Raw genomic sequence first — 6000 nt, forward strand, 5'->3', positions numbered from 1 at the left:
TTTCTATTATATACACAGAATTGTGCAACCATCACCACAATTTTAGAACAGTTTCATTACCCCCAAAAAGAAACCTGTACTCATTAACAGTCATTGCCCATCTCCCTCCCCACCCCACCAGCTCTAAGGAATCTCAAATCTATTTTGTCTCTATGGTTTTGCCTATTCTGGACATTTCATATAAATGGAATCACATAATATGTAGTCCTTTGTGACTGGCTTCTTTAACTTGGCATAACATTTTCAAGGTTCATCCATGTTGTAGTATGTATTATTATTTCATTCCTTTTCATTGCTGGCTGATATTCCATTGTATAGCTGTATCACATTTTATTTATTTACTTGTCAGTTGACAGAGTTTTGAGTGGTTTCCACTTTTTAACTAATATAAACAATGCTGCTATGAACTTTCATGTACAAGTTTTTATATGAACATACATTTTCAGTTTGTTTGGAAATATACCTAGAACTGGAGTTGCTAGGTTGTATGATAACATTTTGTTTAACATTTTGAGGAACTGCCATTTAATTCTAGACACCCTAGTGGGAGTGAAGTGGTATCTTATTGTGGTTTTAATTTGCATTTCTCTAGCAATGATGTTGAGCATCTTTGTGTGTGGGGGGGGGGGGTGGGGTGGCCATTTTAGATCTTCGGAGAAATGTTTATTCAGATACCTTGCCCATTTTTTAGTCGGGTTATTAATCTTTTTATTATTGAGTTGTACAAATTGACGATTTGATTCTTGCTGGACTTAAAATGGTCATCTGGAATAGTATCGGTATTTAAGGTATTTGAGATCCAGAGATTTGGTGATGACTCAAGATCTCTTTTACATGTTACTCAGAGGCAACCTTGTCTGCTTTCATGGTTTCAGTCAGGGACTTACTTACATGTTTATGGTTTCCAAATTGATGTTTACAGCATTGAACACCATCCTTAGTTCCATGCTTAAATTTCGGCAGCCTACTGGAATATTTACCTGGATATTTTAGAGGCTTATAAAAAACGAACCATGTCCAAAATTAAAATTAAAATAATCATTTGAATAATCTACCTCTCCTCTGCCCCCTAAATGTCTCTGCTAAAACTTTTTCTCTTCCCCTCCTCATCAATTCTACTTCCTGTATATTAAAAAAAAATTAAAAAAAAAAAAAAATATATATATATATATATATATATATATATATATATATATATATATATGTTTTCCTCTCTATCTCCTACCCCACCACCCTCATCACCATTTATCAGGGCCCCATCAATTCACTTATCTGGAGAATTAGAAAGTATCTTAGAAACTAAATTAGTGTTTGTGGCGTTTTTGTAGCTTTAAGCACTTTGTTTTGAGTTATAATATGAGGAAATAGGGTTATATGAAGAATTATTGCCTTGGAGCTGGAGTCAGAGTTCACAAAGATGAAATGGGATAGGGTGTACCTGAGGAAAACATTTTAGCATGGTTTTCCCCAATAATTGTGTTTCAAACTTTGCAATGATTCCTTGTGCTTTAGTGCATTTATTAATTTCAAATCATTATATTGGCTAAACTGTACCATTTCTTAACTTTCTTGTATCCTCCCTGGAAAGAAGAGATTAAATTAATTTTTTTCCTTTTTAACACCTAAATACTTTTCAATGTGATGTAATTTAAAAATTAAGTCAGGAGGCAAATATTAATTGTAAAATCTGTGTGATTTTTGGTGTTCACCTTACAATATGGGTGTTCATCGTACAATTCTCTCCATTATGTTTGAACATTTTTATAATAAAATGTTGAGAGAAAAGAACCTAAGTCAGGTCATGGTACCACATGCTTTGAAACTATCAGTGGCTTCTCATAAGGCCAAAAACCTTAATAACAATTTGCGATTCTCTGCATAATCTGTTCCTCTCTGCTACTCTCCCCCTTGTTCGCTATGCTTTAGGCACACAGTTTCTCACACTCCATGTAGCCTCAACCCTGCACCTTTGAATGAGCTGTTCCCTCTTCCTGGGATATTCAACAACCACCCCTCCTCACGACATACACCTAAACCTGGGCTCCTCCTCAGATCTCAGGCCTTCCCTTGCTTCCTGGTTTAGATCATTAGATCTCTTGTTTACACACACTTGTAAGCACCCCTCATGTCGTTAATAACAATTGTAATCAAACAATAGTAATTACATAATTATTTCTGTGATTTTGTTTTTTATGTCTGTCTTTCCCACTCGACCATAAGTTCCTTGAAGACAGGGCCCATGCCAATTTGTCCACTCTTTTATACCTAGTACCAGTACCTGGCATGTGGTAAGCCTTCAATAATACTTGTTGAGTGAATGAAGGAAAGCAAAGTATTAGTTTTGGATTGATTGAATAGAATAGATTTAGAACAGAATTTAGAATAGATTGCCTCTATAAGTCTCCAAGTAGGCAACTGACTTGCTGGAAGCAGGGAAGATTGTCCTGACAAAGACATGGAAGTCAGGCTAGAGGGCTTGTGTGTCATTCATGTCTGAATCTCCAGCACCCAGAACAGGGCCAGGCTGTTGATTGAGTGGCCCTGTGGAATGTGCTTCCAGAACTGTAAAATATGAGGTGATCAGGACTGGACTCCCATGGTAGTAAGAATGGAAGGTAAACAGTGAATGGGTCAACTCTGAGAGGGTGGGCCTTACTGGTCTTGATGATGGGAATGCAGTTGGCCCTCCCTATCCACGGGTTCCATATCTATGGTTTCAACCAAACACAGATGAAAAATATTCCAAAAAATATTACATTGTTGCTGACATGTACTATGTATTTAGGCCTATGATGGTTGCGTGCACAGTCTGAACATGTACAGCTTTTTTTTCTTATTATTATTCCCTAAACAATACAGTATGACAACTACTTACATAGTATTTATATTGTATTAGGCATTATAACTAATATAGGGATGATTTAAAGTGTGCAGGAAGATGTGCATAGGTTATATGCAAATACTATGCCATTTTATATAAGTGACTTGAGTATCCTCGGATTTTGGTATCTGCGGAGGGTCCTGGAACCAATCCCTCATGGATCCCAGAAGCACCTAGCAGCACCCAGCAGCATCCAGCAGCTGGTAGCTTCCTCTGGCACCACATAAGGGATTTTCTAAGGTGAGACACTGCCCCGCAAACAGCTTTTCTTAGCATCCTAAAGGGAAGATTTATGAAAAAATTCTAGAGGGCAGATTTTTATTAAGTTCTGCCAGTGTGACATCTCAACAACTTCTCTGTCATCCAGTGAGCCACAGCCATGCTCTTTCCGACAAGGTCTGCACCTCAGCGCTTGCAGTGGGGAGGTCTTTTGGGGGATTCTATTTCAGACGTAGGGGTAATGCTTCTTATATCTGTTATTCCTACATTCTTTAGCCATCTCTTTACTTCTTACTAGTTCATCCTTCATTACTCCTATCTCTAGTTGTAGTGAATTCTTTATATTAAACTTTCTCTGTTCAAATTACTATGTCTTTTATTTCTCTTGGTTGAACCCCTAGTGATTCAGAATTGCAGACTGGAGTGTTTCCCCAAGATACGGCTGGGATGTGGAGGTGAAGGAGAGAGAAGCTAGATCAACTTCTACGTTGTGGCTTGGGTGACCAGGTGGAAGGATCATGATGCCATTAACGAGGAAGGAAAAGGAGGGCAGGTAGGGCAGAATGTTGACTTCAATTTGGGACCTGTAGAATTTGAGGTGTTGCTGGGACATCCTAATGAAGATGTCCAATGAGTACTGGTTATAACAACCTGGGGCTCAGGGGAGCGCTGGGTGGCATAGACAGAAGTGGAATTACCAATATAGAGAGGGCCAAGGAACTCTTACCTTGAATAAGCAAAATCCTTAAAGGAGTGATGTGTGGGTATCCTCAGACGACCAATAGCAGATAAAGTGACCGAAAAGCCACTCATTGCTTGTAAATACGAATGTGGAAGTCAGAACTTGAGGCTTAGTTAAGGCAGATTTTTATGAATCAGCTTAGGGGTAAGAGGAAATTAAGAAAATATTTAGTTAGTATGATGACTATGGCTGTATAATTGTGGTGAGACAACCCATCACTTTGGAGCACTAAAGAAAAATTCAGCTTAAAAAAAGGAATTAGAGGCCTTCTCCAGCTACCTAGACAAGTCTGGTAAAGGGATAAAGGTAGCAAAAGTTAGAATACCAAAATTAAAACTCAGACATTTAACATATAAAGAAAATGTTTATCTTAGGATTATTATATTACTACCATGTTTCCCTGAAAATAAGACGTAGCCGGACCATCAGCTCTAATGCATCTTTTGAAGCAGAAATTAATATAAGACCCTGTCTTATTTTATATTATGTTATATAAGACTGGGTCTTAAATTATATTAAAGCAAGACCGGGTCTTATATTAATTTTTGCTCCAAAAGATGCGTTAGAGCTGACGGTCCGGCTAGGTCTTATTTTCGGGGAAACACGGTAATACAGGCTGGTGATAAAAATTCAAACAATAAGTGCGTGTAAAAAGTGAAAATCCTCCTTTCCATCGCCTTTCTTTCCCAGTCTCAGAAGTTACCCCAGTTAAAAATGTAATGTATAACCTTTTAGATCTTTAGTAGACAAATTTAAAAAAAATTTTACAAAACACATGGAATCATGCTATACATATTCTCTTATTTTGATGCGCTATTGTGACTTGTTTTTTCACTTAGCAATCTAAAATACCCCGAATATTTTTCCATATTAGTACACATAGATTTAGCTCATATTTCAAAACAGTTGCGTGTTATTACATTGTAAATATGAGATGCTGTTATCTATTTTATCATTCCCCTTTTATGAAGATGAGAAACCAGCCATGTAAAGAGCAGGGAAAACTGTGTTACGGAGAAGAATCAGCCAGGGCCTAAAAGCACTGAGGTGATAACCTTTGGCAGTTTCCAGGACCCAAGAGACCAGACTGTGGGAACCCCATGAGCACAGCTGAGTACTGGAGGGGGCTTGTGGTGCTCAGAGCAGGGTCTGGACCGCCTGGAGTTGAACCCTGCCTCCCTACTGACTAACTGAGAGACCCTGGGCAAGTTTAACCTCCGTACCTTGTTTGCCTCATCTGTAAAGTAGGAATCATGAGAATACCTACCTCATTGGCTTGTTGTCTGGATTCCATGAGTTAGTAAATACAAAGGATTTGAACAATTGCCTAGCCCATAAGTTAGCAATTATTACGCAGGTCATAGAGAGGACGTAGGATGTTATTTAAATGCAGTGGGACACTATTAAAATGTTTTAAGCAAGGAATGGCTTGACTCCATTTTTATTTTTATAAAACCACACTCACCATTGGATAGAAAATGGGTTGGAAGGAGATGAAAACTAGGAGACAAGTTAGGAAGCTATTGCATTGGTCCAGGAAAGAGACCATTGCAATAGGGTGGTGGCAAAGGAAATGGAGAGAAATAGATGGATTTTAAATCTATTTTGAGGACAGAATTGAGTGTACTGGTAGGAGGGTAAGGGGATAGAAACTGTCAAGAAGGAGTCAGGGGGGCTGTGGTGCTCCAGACTGAGATGGGAAAGGCTGAAAGAAGGGGAGAAAGGTAGAAGGATTTGGCTTTTGAACTCAGTAAGTTTCAGATGCTATGAAACCAAAATGGAAGTTGTCAAGTCGGCAGTTGGATAACATACAAAATTGAATATGCATTAAAATCTTATCCACCTGGAATTTATAAATCATACTTGTTTTCACTCATGAATTTTTATTCAATGGGTAGTAGTTAAGAAACTATGCACTGAACACTAAACAATTTTGTTGGCAATGGAACATTTAATTAGGTTTTTTTCTCTGATTATGCAAGTAATGTTAAATCTTGCATGTACACTATTGGCTGTCTAATATTTTACCATATGGCTGTACATGGTTTAATAATTTTCTTTGTTTTTTCTAATTTTTCAACATTTCAAGTAATGCTTCAATGAATATTTTTGTACGTAAATCTGTATCTGAGTTTTTTATTTTTTTTTGCTTGGGATA

Source organism: Rhinolophus sinicus, linkage group LG01 (assembly GCF_036562045.2).
Source record: "Rhinolophus sinicus isolate RSC01 linkage group LG01, ASM3656204v1, whole genome shotgun sequence".
In the NCBI taxonomy this organism is placed as follows: domain Eukaryota; kingdom Metazoa; phylum Chordata; class Mammalia; order Chiroptera; family Rhinolophidae; genus Rhinolophus; species Rhinolophus sinicus.